Source organism: Aptenodytes patagonicus, chromosome 3, assembly GCF_965638725.1.
Source record: "Aptenodytes patagonicus chromosome 3, bAptPat1.pri.cur, whole genome shotgun sequence".
Taxonomy (NCBI): Eukaryota; Metazoa; Chordata; class Aves; order Sphenisciformes; family Spheniscidae; genus Aptenodytes; species Aptenodytes patagonicus.
Window position 1 is genome coordinate 19,383,588 of NC_134951.1, and position 14,707 is coordinate 19,398,294.

Consider the following 14,707-nt stretch of genomic DNA (forward strand, 5'->3'; position numbering starts at 1 on the left):
CCCAAGTCCATCACTGGTTTATAGCAAATGTAGATTTGTTTTTTATTTGTTCTTTTATTTCACAGATCAACAGAAAAAAATTGAAGAGGAATAGATGGGAAAATTGTACTTTTCCTAACCCTTGTGTTAACTGGAGACAACGGCATCATTGTTTTCACTCTGGTCCTCTTGCTGCTGTGCAACATGGATGCTACCTTGCTGTTAAAACTGCTCTGCTGTGCTACATTCCAGAGAGCAGACTTGTCCCATGCAAGCAAGTGTAACTTCAGAGAGTTGACTGGGATATCATAGTTTTTCTAGAGCTTTTTGGCTACCCACAAGGTAAAAACTGTTAAAACAGCAAAAAAGCCACAATCCATTCTTGACATGTCCTCCTCAAGTTTCAGAATCTTCCTTCAAGAAAGTCATTTTATGAAGATACCAGCTGATGAAGTAACAGCTTAACAAGTTCTAATTTGATATGTAAGCAAGGCATGGTGTGAAACTCATTCACCCCAGCTCCTACCCCTTTTTTCTTAACAGCAGGCAAGTATTCATTCCACCTAGAACGGAATGGAGTGTGTCTTTTCTCATGCTATCGATGACACATTCCTTACAGTCTATTTCAGACAGCATTCTCAAGGATTCTTCTTCTCTCAGCCTTGAAGGCAACTACATAAGTACTTTTAAGAAATAAGGCCATTAAGGAGTCTCAAACTTTCAATAGGTTTGGGGTTTTTTTAAACAATCCAACTGAGACAATAGAGAACTATACCGTTGTCCTAAATTGCTATAGAAAGACAATAATTTTCAAGTGGAAATGTTTGAAGAAATTTCCAAAGAAACTTACGCATTTCATGTGTATTAGCATCTCTATAATTTTCCTTTCTAAGACTGTTCAAAATGCTTTATCATTTCTCATAATCTATGTCTTAGCTCAGCAGCTTCAGCATACCTGAAAATCCCACAAATTCTATTCACTTGAAATTCTGGGGAATACAGAAAACAGGTGTTTGATACAGCCTGCTTCTTGACAGCCTGTCTCTGCCACTGAGGCACTTCTTTCCTAGCTTCCTGAGCCAAGGAGCCTGCCCTGGGCTGAATGTTTTCACCTCCATTCAGGTAGAAGAAAATGTATCAGAGGCCGACAGTACCCTTTTACACCAAATTATTCACACAGCCAGGGCCTGATCCACCATGGAGGACTGGAGCAGGACAGCCGGGGGCAGTCAAGGGCAGCTCCTGCCCCGGGCACCAGCACCTCCCTGGGTATGGGTACATAAGCCCATGGGTGCAGCCGGCTTGGTGGGACCTGTGGCTGGGCAGGGCTGGGCTGTAGAGAACTGGAGACCAACCCTGCTGCAGCATCTCTGGGACAGGGGCTGATGGCCCTGGGGGGCTGACATGGGGTCCTGGACCATGGGCAAGGTGGGAGGAGGTCTGAGGGAGCTGGTCAGGAACAGTCAGTGCTGCTGGTGCCCTCGGGACCCTGGCACTCTGTCAAGGATGGGAGAGATGCCACTCTACTAGCAGCTTCACAGAAAAAACAAAAAGTGCAGTCACTATTTCCAATAGATTTTGATCAATGAACCAGGTAATTTGTACACAAATAGACAGAAGAAACCATAACAACCAAAAAACTATTGCTAAAGACAAATGCATTCCCAACAGGGTTTTGTACTTGCATTATAATAACATGAAAATACAAGTGAGGTATACAAAAGCAGACAAAATCAACCTTCTTGCTGACAAGCCATTTTAAATAATATGGTTGTGGTTGATAACCTATCAGTAAAAGAAATGCTTCTACTCATGAACATTGCAGCTTTTTTACAGCAGTTTCTTAGCATGCACAGTGAAGCCTTTCATTAAAAAGAAAGTCAACAACAATGAAAAGCCCTCATCAGCCCGAAACAGTAGAAATAGTTTCAAACTCATGGTGCTACATTAAAATGTGAGTTCTTTTGAGATATGTGATGCTGCTGTTTCTCTGAAACTGCACCAGTTCAAAACTAGTTTCACTCAATTTAACTTCCTATTCATCCTTCTGAATTATAGATACTAAACACTTGGTTTCACAACAAACTTAATGAACAGTTCTGAGTCTCTTTAAGCACGGCCACTGGAAATGCATGGACCAGTTGGAATCAGAGATTACAGCAATGGCCCATTGGCCTGCAATTTTCTGGCAGCTGAGAGTCATTGCCTGGATATATATAACGGCTCGTGTTGCAAGTTTTTCTCCTGAGAGCTGAATCTAAACTGGAAAATCCTAGCTTCAGAGGATAAACCTACTGAAATAAATAATTCTATTCCTGTGGGATGTGTAAAGCTGTAAAGAGGGGTTCAGTCCAGAGGACAGGCATTTATGTTAAGACCTTTGGGTAGATTTACCCTCTGAAGAAGAAAAAAGATGATGAAATGAAAGATTTAAAGAGGTGAGATTGAATGTGTGCACAGTGTGAAAGAAAAGAAAGGGAAAATTGAAGGCAGAAGGAGAGGTTCAGGCTTCCTGGAATAGCATGGTGATGCTGTAAGCTATGATGATTTCTATTAAGCTAGAAATCTCTGTGATCCCTTCCTCGAGTCCAAGCCTATGCCTCAGCTCACAATATACCCAAACTATTGAATCCTTAAGCCAAATTGCTGTGGCCACAGCTATGGTCAGAGGACTGTGAGAGTCAGAAATAAGATGATCTCCCACCCATGTGTGATATGGAGTATGGATGAAACAGTGAGCTGCGACTGGGGAGTGGTTACAGAAGGTGCTTCCAGCCTTCTTCCAGCAAATGAGTTGTTGCTTCCTGGCTGACACCAGAGCCTAACTGCAAGAGAGCTCTTCCTTTCCTCTGTTTCTAAGAGGCAGTACAGCCAGCTGGGAAATTTATTACTACTAGCTGTCTTTTAGCTGAAACTTTGCTAGCTGTATGAGAAACTCCTCTCTGCACCACCTACCTCCCCCAAGGTCAGGTCCTTTCAGAGAGAAGCATTTAACACACAGGCAGACCCTGGTCTTAGCTGGGAGGACACAGTCCTGCAGATGAGGTTGGTCACTACCTAGGTCAATCTGCTAAACTGTTGAAGAAGATGAACCAGTTTCAGCTTGGGTCCATTCAACGAAGACACATAGTTTAGCCCTTGGTCACAGTTATTGTATGTTCACCATAGAAATGGAAGGGTCAGCTGAATATTCTGATATGCAGTTGTGGTTTTATGACTGCACTGCAGGAGGACAACAACAGTGGGAGTTGAAGGGCATGAGCTGTATAAGCTCTTCTGTGGTCCTGGGCATGTACGTGGGTTACCTAAATCCCTGTTGTACCATTTCAGATTCCACTGGTGGTATTGGACCTACCTTGGATACACCTCTCTTCTGCAGTCTAAATGTGACTTGAGTTCAAGAAGTGAGGAGTATGCTGTAATTAAAGGGAAACTTTTGTATGAAAAAAGGAGTCAGTCATATTAGTCTAGTTTAAATGATATAAACCGCTTTGAAATGGTCTAGTAAAACCAGAAAATTTGGGAGGAACCTAAGTGCAGGAGGTCATGATATACCAGAACAGAGTTCCTCAGAAAGTCACTGAAGTTCCATCTCTGGAGGTTTTGAAAGACAAGTCAGAAAAACAGCTGTCAGGAACAGTTCAGGTATATCTGCTCTTGTCTTCAAATAGAGAAAAAGCTAGATAATATCTCAAGGTCTTTTCTATGCTTATCTTCTGTGATTCCAGTTATTGGCTGCTATCAGTATTGCAAGATGTTTGTGTTGTCTGCTATTGCCTTCAATGTAAGAAAAACGTCTGCACTGGGGGAAAACACATTACCCCAAGTTATTTGACTGAAAAAAAGAAGGTTTATCTTTGTGTGTTTGCTTGGGTTTTCTTGGGTAATCATTGCTATTAAGTCACTTGTGTGTACTGTAAGTCATTTGTTCTATAAAAGAAATGTTAATATCTGAAGTCCAGACTCTACAGTGAACTTTCTGTAGTGAATGTGTCATTTAAATAGACCCACAATGAAATCTGTGGTTTCCTTCACTGTAGAGGGACCGGTTGGTGGCAGGGGATTGTGCTTTCAGAGCTCACTGGAAGATAAGGAACTAAAACTAATAGATAATTTAAAAAAAGACCTGTAGTGATGGCCTGAAGGAGGATTCATCTTGATTTAAGACAATGTAACTGCACTCGGAATCTTATAGAAAGTATATACATAAGCCCTAAACAATAGCAACAGCCATTTCTAGCACAATGTCATGATATATCCTTAATTTATACTTCTGGAAAACCTAACCCAAGACAGGACTAAAATTGTTTGGGCAGATTCTGATGCTCTTACTTGAAGCTTAATGTTGCTTTTCTTCAAGAAGTTCTACTTAAATGAGTGTGACAGTTGTGGATTTAGTTGCACCTTAACTGCTGTGAAAAAAAAAGGTGGGGTTCTAAGTTAAAATAAGGTCAAGGAGATGCTCATTAGGACTATCATTTTTTTAGAGATGAACTGATGATCAGAGAATAGAGTGAGTTAATAGTGATGCTTCCTACCTGCACAAGCTGCAACGGGACTCAGCTCCATTTATTATTCTGAAATAGCAGGTGCACCAAAACCAACTAGAGAATACCCAGTATATGTACTGCTTTTCATGTACTTTTTGTCTAAAGAACAGATTGCCTTTATTGCTCCTGACCTTACATTTCTTTGTCAAACATATCAATCACTCCCCCTAACCTTTAATAGGAAAGGCTAAAGTTGTTTACTGCAGCAGTTCCTATTCAGCACAAGGACACCACCTTCATTCTGAACCAGTCAGATTTGCATACCTTCTACTGATTATCCAAAAAGATTGCTTCTTCCCCTAAAATATTTGTCCATTTTATACATTTTTTTCCCAAGGAGGTCATTCATTGCCAGTGAGGTTAAATCTAAAAGTCAGCAGTATTTGGCAGAGATTTATGTGGGAATAGATATGGGTCTGTACAGCTCTCAGGCTGATTAAATAAAGAATGTCATGGGAGTAGTATGATAGTATATGCATACTCCAGTAAATGAAAGTAATGCATTAGAATGCAGCTTTAGGGTCTAATTTAAAAACATAATTCAGACACAAGCAGAAGCCTTTAAAATATTGGCAGATGTCTTCATACTGTATTTCATATAGAGGACAAAGTGGATTAAAGCGAAATGTAATCCAAATAATGGTGCTGTTTCATTTATTTTTTCACTTATGTTTTATTTCTTTTAAAGAAATTCAATTTGTAGAGGATTGTTTTCTGGGTTTTCATATTTTTATGCAGATCCGCTTAAAAATGTGAGCAGGGTCAAAAAAAGCATTCATTACGAATTGATGCTTTTCCTGAGGCAGCCTATGGTAAATCACAGCTTTTACTCAGCCTAGGTAAAATAAATACTGTTGTTAAAAGGAGCATTTCAATAAGTAGGAACTTTGATTCCTCTCTTTCTGTCTCCCATCCCCTTTCAATCTCATCATTTGTCAAGGTGATCAGGCTTAAATGGTTATTCTCACTTAGGATTCTCCACTTTTATTGTAGCCCATTGCTGAAGGACAGACAGGCTATTATTGTCTCTGCTCCACGTTATATTTTTCCCTAGTGACATTCTATCAGGTTGGTGCTTTTACAACATTCTTTTTCTTCCACCTTCCCTGCACTGCTTTAGGAGTCAGGAGGAAATGAATAAAAATACAAATGTGGCTCAAGTACATTCTTAAATGGAGTGAAAGATAGTTTCTCAATTCAAGAAAAGTTGGCTGGAGGTTGTGACACATATTTATGTCCTCATATGTCTGAATAGGCAGAGAATTGATCCTAAGTGGAGACCTAATTTCCTTACTCATTTATATGCTTTTGACTGCATAGTTGTGATTGTTACTGGGACACTGCAGCATCCATTTCACTGAGCATTTTTTGACTAAACCCAGAGTTGTGAGGGGATGAGAAGGAAAGCTGTTTGTGTTTGTTTTGAGCTTGAGACTTAGTTGAATAAGGTGAATAAAAATGTAATGTTAAAACAATATTGACTGTATTTTGGCATTTTAATTCCATTTTGATTGTTTTTGTCCAATCACTTTGGTATCGATCTCACCATTAAAACCATGGGGAAACTCTGAATCTCTTAAATGGAAATAGGATCAGATCCTCCCAGCCTTTCACACTGATTGCACATGCAATTGGCTTGATTTTTCAGAGGTTATGAGCACTTTGCACTTTCTTGAGACCTACGGCAGCTGCCAGTGTTCTCTATTTTGAAAGAACAAACCCATAGCTAACTTACAACTTAACTGTAGCACACAAACCAAAGGCATTCCTTTTTAGAAGAAAGTTTGTTAATGTTGTTCAAACTAAACACCATTCATATTCATTTCCCCTTATTTGGTCAAAGTGGTCTTGGAGACATGCCAGCAGTTAGTGACACCAACACTAATAGACTCCAGGAGACGAGAATTGCACCCTTTATTCTATGCCTTCTATCAGAGGACTTCAAGATTTACTATAAATGCTAATTGGTCAAATCTTAAAACTCATTGTAAGTATTATCAAAACACATCAGCTTTGTGGTTGTTTCCCAGCAAGCTGATACAAAGCACAGTAGGCAATGTTCCTGAGGGAGAGGGGATGCAAGACTGGACATAACCCATCTACACTTGCCCTAATTTGGAACAAAAAATAGCAATCATATTTTGAACTGTGAGGTTAATTAAACTTTAAAGTAATTTTCTCATTCAGAAAAGATTTTCTCTGTTCCTGATGTGTTCAAATCAAGACAGACTGGGATTTTTAGAAAGTAAAGCCCAACTCAGGAAGAAATTCTGAATTTAAAGAAGGAAATCCTGCTTGAAGTTTTCTGCTCCCTGTTCTGCAGAAGGTCCAACTAGAGTATCACAAAGGCTCCTTGGATCTTAAAGTCATAGAAACATTGGCTGAAGGGAGTCTCTGGAAGTCGTCTTGTCTAACATTTTGCGTGAAGCAGGACTATCGCCAGCTAGATCAGATCAGTCATGGCCTTGCCTAGCAAAGTGTTGAAAACCTCCAGAAATGGAGAATTGATCCATCATGAAGTTAATAATTTAAAATGTCCATTAAGACAGGTACATTTAATCAGCCACTTTAACTATGTTTATAGTTCCAAAGGTATCCACAACCAGGAACAATCCTTAGATCTTAAGCCAGAAGATGGAGAGCATTTGTGTCTACAACATTCTGGGTTTGGAGTGGACTGTGCATTTTCTTTGTGTATAGCACTACATTTAGATCTCCCCAAGACAAGAAGGGATGTGGCCGCAAACCATAATTACTGTTGTATTTTGGTTTTCTCCTTTCAAAACATCTGGTGTCCACCAGAATGGAACTTTTGTAGCATGAAGGCAAGCATATTGGTAGCATGTGAGGGTGTGTTGGGTGGTGATGGTCAAGACATGCTGGGATAGTATTGACAGACAAGTGATGAACTTGGCTGACGGAAGCATGCTTCTCAGGTGTTTCTCATGAATGTAGCCTATAGAGAATCATACCTGGAGGGGAAAAGGAAACTTTGTTTCTCAGAGGAAATTTGTTTAATTTATTCAAAAACAAGCCCACATATCAACTAACATATATGCAGGGCATATGAACTGCAGATAGGACCAAGACACAGAACCAAACTGGTGAGCTAAATTATATGCCCACTCACCAGGTATACACTCTAAATATCCTCGTTATTTATTACCCTTTAAATCTTTAAATCTCAGAGTATATAAAAGGAAGAAATTTTTTACAATGAGGGTGATGAAACACTGGAACAGGTTGCCCAGAGAGGTGGTGGATGCCCCATCCCTGGAAACATTCAAGGTCAGGCTGGACGGGGTTCTGAGTGACCTGATCTAGTTGAAGATGTCCCTGCTCGTTGCAGGGGGGTTGGACTAGATGACCTTTAAAGGTCCTTTCCAACCCAAACTATTCTATGATTCTATGATTCTATTAAATATCCTCCAGCCTCTCCCATGTAGTATACTCATTCCCTGATTCAGTTGCCACCTTCTCTTTGCCAATTTGCAGACTGAGAGGCCTACCCAGAATCTGAAATGGAAATAAAGTAAACGGTAGCTCTCTTTTCCCATTACTGTATAGACCATTACTGTATTGACACACTTATACGGTCAAACCTCCACAATAAGGAAGCACGAATACCTACTTCTGGGCTCTACGCTGAATTAATCTTGCCAATTTTGGATGCTTAGCTTAGTTGTTGGTATTACTATAGCATCTAGATTCAAAAGCATGGTAAGTAACAGGTACTTGTGGCCAGCGGGCAGAAGGAAGTAATTCTGCCCCCTACTCCACTCTGGTGAGACCCCACCTGGAGTACTGCATCCCGCTCTGGAGCCCTCAGTACAGGAAAGACATGGACCTGTTGGAGCGGGTCCAGAGGAGGACCACAAAAATGATCAGGGGGGATGGAACACCTCTCCTATGAAGAAAGGCTGAGAGAGTTGGGGTTGTTGAGCCTAGAGAAGAGAAGGCTTCGGGGAGACCTTACTGCGGCCTATCAGTACTTAAGGGGGGCTTATAAAAAAGATGGTGGCAAACTTTTGAGCAGGGCCTGTTGTGACAGGACAAGGGGGAATGGCTTTAAACTAAAAGAGGGTAGATTGAGACTAGATCTAAGGAAGAGATTTTTTACGCTGAGGGTGGTGAAACACTGGCACAGGTTGCCCCGAGAGGTGGTGGATGCCCCATCCCTGGAAACATTCAAGGTCAGTTTGGACGGGGCTCTGAGCCACCTGATCTAGTTGAAGATGTCCCTGCTCATTGCAGGGGGTTGGACTAGATGGCCTTTAGAGGTCCCTTCCAACCCAAACCATTCTATGATTCTATGATTCTGTGATGCTGACTGGCACTGTGACTACTTCTCTCCTTCAACTGTATAAGGCACTACAGTCTGACAGCGTTAAACAGAGACTAGTACAGATCTGTCATTGTTGAATTTAAGGAGATGACCTGTATGCAGCCTTGTTAAATGTGAGAAAGGAACTAAAAGGCAACAATTTGACAAAACTGTTAAGGTATGCATTTTTTATATATAAGTATTTCAGGCAAAGCTAATGCTAATAGATATTTTCTCTAGCGTCCTAAAATCTTTCAATAAAAAAAGGAAAGCATTTTTAAAATTCTCTTGTAAAATTGGAGAAGGTGAAGAAAGAAGCCACAGAATAATGACAGGACTGGAACAAATGCTTTATAGTGGAAGACTTAGGGAGCCTGATCTGTTTAGCTCATCAAATGCATCGAGTGTTGATTTGATTGTAGAACAGTCTAAATACTTTCATGTGGAGAAAATATCGCATATTTCAGGCTTCCTTAATATAGCTGAAAAGATGTAAGAGAAACCAAAGTCTGTACTTAAAGGCTGATGAATTCAAATTGGGAAGAAAACACATGCGTATAATAGTGCAAGTGACTAGTTCTTGGAAACAGTAAACAGAAGAAACGGTGTAGCCTTCATCTTTTGTTATCCTTCAGCTGAGGTTATGGATAGAGCTAGATCCAGTCTCAGGGATGAATGAGGTTCAATGCAGTAATGTAGATGTTTTTAACTCAGAAAGAAGAAAGGCAGAAAAGGTGCATCTGAGAGATACGTTTTTGTTATGTACAAGGCTTTGTCCATGACATGAGATAACCACCTTCGCTGCTGCACAGAAGGCTAGCATAGATTCTGTAATAGTCCTTTTTACCTTCAATATCTAATTTATACCTTCACATAACTACATCACAACAGATCAAAAAAAATGGTTTTCAGAAACCCCCAAGTTGGGTGAATGCGCTATATGCCATCATTGCAAGTTAAGTATCCTTACAGATTCTTGGAAGTATGTTGCCACGTACATGATATCTGTTTTAAATCTTGTAGAGCTGTATGCTTCCATGACTGCAGATGAAATCCTGCTCCTGGACATGACCAAATCCCTTATGTGAGCTCATGGTGAAGCTGGGATTTTGCCATCTTCAAAAGGATCAGTGGACCCTCTCTCACCGAGCTCAAGTGAGGACGGTCTTCCCGGCCTGTTTTCCCTCTCTCATGAGCGGCCTACTATGACCATGAGTGTAAGCGCAAAAGGTCCTTCATCATTTCCAGCTTAGATGTGTTTGGCTTTTTTAGATCACAGGTATGACTTTAACAGTTGCATCTCTGGAAATTCTTGGAGAAAAACACCAGCAGAAAGGCAATCATCTTGCAACTGAGAAGCATTGTGTACCAAATCTGAACATAAGGTGATCAATCCTACAGGCTTCAGAATAAGCCCTCACTGTATTCCAGTTTAAATATAATTGCACAGCTCCGCTACCACAGCAGTGCCTGATTCTTGGTTACATTCAGTGCAAAACTCAACCAAAACCACACAATTTTTTCCCTCCATTAAAACTGAACAGAAAGCAGGTAGGTCCACAGTGCCTGTCCCCAGTCGTAATGATCACTTTGCTGTGAATATTGCTCCGGTCAGTTGTGAAGGACACAGCCTCTTTCCAGATTTGGCCATAAGCAAAACAAAGAAAGCACAAAAAGTGTAATAATAGCAATAAAATCCTGAAATAAAGAAAAAGAAAGACATGGGGAAAATATAAAAATCCAATGTTTTTCAGTCTGCTACAAAAGTTAAATTTCTGAAGCTGATTTAATTCAGAAATTATGGGTGCCTCTTAATTTACAGCAGAATCCTCTCCCTTAACATCCAAATGTTTTTGGAAACTTTTTTTTCTGTTTGTTTTATTTGGCTGACATGAAAAAAAAAAAGAATGTTTTAGGTTTTCAGTGTGGATTTTTCAGTGTGGAAGTCCTGGAAATGGAAGCCATATGCTATATCAAAACTATGATAAACAAAAGCAATTAAAAGGTAGATTTTCCTGAAACATATACATGTGTGGGGGAGAAGAGGAGAGAACACACACCTACACATGTACATATGGTGAGGGAGCGAGTAATCTGAGTACCTGGCTAATAACACTATCAAAAAAGTCTGCAGTGTGGCAGAATGGAAAAATAATGGAAAAAGACAGTCTGGAAGAAACTAACCGAAAAAAACATGACTTTTGTCCCATAAAATCTGTATTTAAAATAAAATTATAACTGCACCTGCTTTAATGAAAATTAAAAAAAAAAAACAGTCATCAAATAAAAAGCAAAGGAATTATTGGAAACAGTAGATTTTTACAGATTAACTAGATATTGTCACCCTTTGCAGAAGATGGGAATACAAAGGTATGAACACTGGTGCCTGCTATAGGTTTTACATACCTGTGACATACTCCATAGTTCTGGGACTATCACTGAGGATTGATCTTGTCTTCTTTATTTAGGTACCTATTCTGTGCTTATCTTTCACGTGCCTTGTAAAACAAGTACCTAAAATTCCTTGCAATATTAATGAATAGAGAAAGATGCTTCTGAAGGCCATGAAAGAAAGATTGCACCCGCCACCTATTTTAAAGTGCTTGAGCCTCATATGACAAACACTTCAGCCTGGTCTCTTCTGTTAGGAGTTCTTGGCTTAGTTCTTACCCATGCTGTCTGGACAGAGTAGGGCAGTGTCATGCTTAGACTTGGCAGGCAGCTAAACACCACACAGCCTTTCACACATTCCCCCCCAGTGAAATGGGGGAGAGAATTGGGGGGGGCGGGGGGGGGAAAGTAAGGTTTGTGAGTTGAGATAAACAGAGTTTAATAGGACAGAAAAGGAAGGGAAAATAATAATAATAATAGTAATGATAATAATAATAATAATGATAAAAGAATATACAAAATAGTGATGCACAATGCAATTGCTCACCGCCTGCCAACCGATGCCCAGCCAGTTCCTGAGCAATGGTCACCAGCCTCCTGGCCAGCTACCTCCAGTTTGTATACTGAGCATGACCTCATATGGTATGGAATATCTGTTTGGCCAGTTTGGGTCCGCTGTCCTGGCTGTGCCTCCTCCCAGCTTCTTGTGCACCTCCAGCCTTCTCGTTGGCAGGGCAGTATGAGAAGCTGAAAAGTCCTTGACTGCCTAGCAACAACTAAAACTTCGGTGTGTTACCAACATTATACCAGCTACTAGGAAGAAAATTAACTATCCCAGCCAAAACCAGGACAGTACCCACCCCTTATTCTATACCATCTAAGTCATGCCCAGGTCCCACACTTTCCAATACATTCCAATTAATCACCACCACTTTCCCTGTCTTTTGATATATACACACAGATATCACTCCCTTAGTCTATGGGACATCCCTCTAAAATGTCCGTTGAGTTCATTTAGTCCATGACTTTGGGCTCCATCTGTCATAACAGTCCTTCAGGGCAGGAGAGATGGTGTGTGGTGTTGGATTGTTGCATGCTGAAGCCAGTTCTGTTTCCATTACCACTGAGCTCGTCCGGTTCTATCAAAGTTCATTCTTCATTAATCTGGGTGGTTCTTACTGTGATACCATCCATATGGCATATAGCAACCATAGAAGTGATGACATACAGTATAGCAATTAACATCATAAAATTCAAATCATTGGCTATTCTCACCCAAAATTGAATCAGATCCTGTAGTGTTGACTAACCAGGTGGCTTTTGCTAAATGTGTATCCCAATGTTTGAACGTCCCACCACCCATTGCTCTCAGTGTAGTCTTTAACAGTCCATTGTAGTGTTCAATTTTCCTGGAGGCTGGTGTATGATGGGGGATGTGATACACCCACTCAATGCCGTGCTCTTTGGCCCAGGTGTCTATGAGGTTGTTTTGGAAATGAGTCCCGTTGTCTGACTCAATTCTTTCTGGGGTGCCATATCGCCACAGGACTTGCTTTTCAAAGCCCAGGGTAGTGTTCCGGGCAGTGCCATGGGGCACGGGATATGTTTCCAGCCATCCGGTGGTTGCCTCCACCATTGTAAGCACGTGGCGCTCGCCTTGGTGGGTTTGTGGGAGTGTGATATAATCGATCTGCCAGGCCTCCCCATATTTATATTTCAGCCATCATCCACCATACCAGAGAGGCTTTAACCGCTTGGCTTGTTTGATTGCAGCTCCTGTTTCACATTCATGGATAACCTGTGCAATAGTGTCCATGGTCAAGTCCACCCCTCGATCACGAGCCCATCTGTATGTTGCAGCTCTTCCTTGATGGCCTGAGGTGTCATGGGCCCACCGAGCTAGAAATAATTCACCCTTATGTTGCCAGTCCAGACCCGCCTGAGCCACTCCAATCTTAGCAGCCTGATCCACCTGCTGGTTGTTTTGATGTTCTTCAGTGGCCCGACTCTTGGGTACGTGAGCATCTATGTGACGGACTTTTACAACCAGGTTCTCCACCCGGGCAGCAATATCTTGCCACAATGCAGCAGCCCAGATGGGTTTGCCTCTGTGCTGCCAGTTGTTCTGCTTCCATTGCTGCAACCACCCCCACAGGGCATTTGCCACCATCCATGAATCAGTATAGAGATAGAGCACTGGCCACTTTTCTCGGTCAGCAATGTCTAAAGCCAGCTGGATGGCCTTTACTTCTGCAAATTGGCTCGATTCACCTTCTCCTTCAGCAGTTTCTACAACTTGTCGCATAGGACTCCATACAGCAGCCTTCCACCTCCGATGCTTTCCCACAAGACAACAGGACCCATCAGTGAACAGGGCATATTGCTTCTCATTTTCTGGTAGTTTATTATACAGTGGGGCCTCCTCAGCACGCGTCACCTCCTCCTCTGGTGATATTCCAAAATCTTTGCCTTCTGGCCAATCCATGATCACTTCCAAGATTCCTGGGCGACTGGGGTTTCCTATTCAAGCCTGTTGTGTGATCAGTGCGACCCACTTACTCCATGTAGCATCAGTTGCATGATGTGTAGAGAGGGCACTCACTTTGAACATCCAGCCCAGCACCAGCAGTCAGGGTGGCCAGGAGGAGCTGTGCTTCAGTACCAACTACTTCCAAAGCAGCTCGAACCCCTTCATATGCTGCCAATATCTCTTTTTCAGTGGGAGTATAGTGGGCCTCGGATTCTCTGTATCCCCAACTCCAAAACCCTAGGGGTTGACCTCGAGTCTCCCCTGGTGCTTTCTGCCAGAGGCTCCAGGTAGGGCCACTCTCCCCAGCTGTGGTATAAAGCACATTTTTTACATCATATCCTGCCTGGACTGGCCCCAGGGCTACTGCATGAACGATCTCCTCTTTAATTTGTTCAAAGGCTTGTCATTGCTCAGGGCCCCACTTGAAATTGTCATTCTTCCAGGTCACTTGATAGAGAGGGCTTACAATCAGACTGTAATTTGGAATATGCATTCTCCAAAAACCCACAACACCTAAGAAAGCTTGTGTTTCCTTTTTGCTGGTTGGTGGAGACATGGCTGTTATTTTGTTGATCACATCCATTGGGATCTGACGACGTCCATCTTGCCATTTTATTCCTAAAAACTGGATCTCCTGTGCAGGTCCCTTGTCCTTACTTTGTTTTATGGCAAAACCAGCTTTCAGCAGGATTTGGACTATTTTCTTCCCTTTCTCAAAAACCTCTTCTAATGTGTTGCCCCATATGACGATGTCATCAATGTATTGCAGGTGTTCCGGAGCTTCACCCTGTTCCAGTGCAGTCTGGATCTGTCCATGGCAAATGGTGGGGCTGTGTTTCCACCCCTGGGGCAGTTGTTTCCACGTGTGCTGGTCACCCCTCCAAGTGAAAGCAAATTGTGGCCTGCACTCTGCTGCCAAAGGGATTGAGAAAA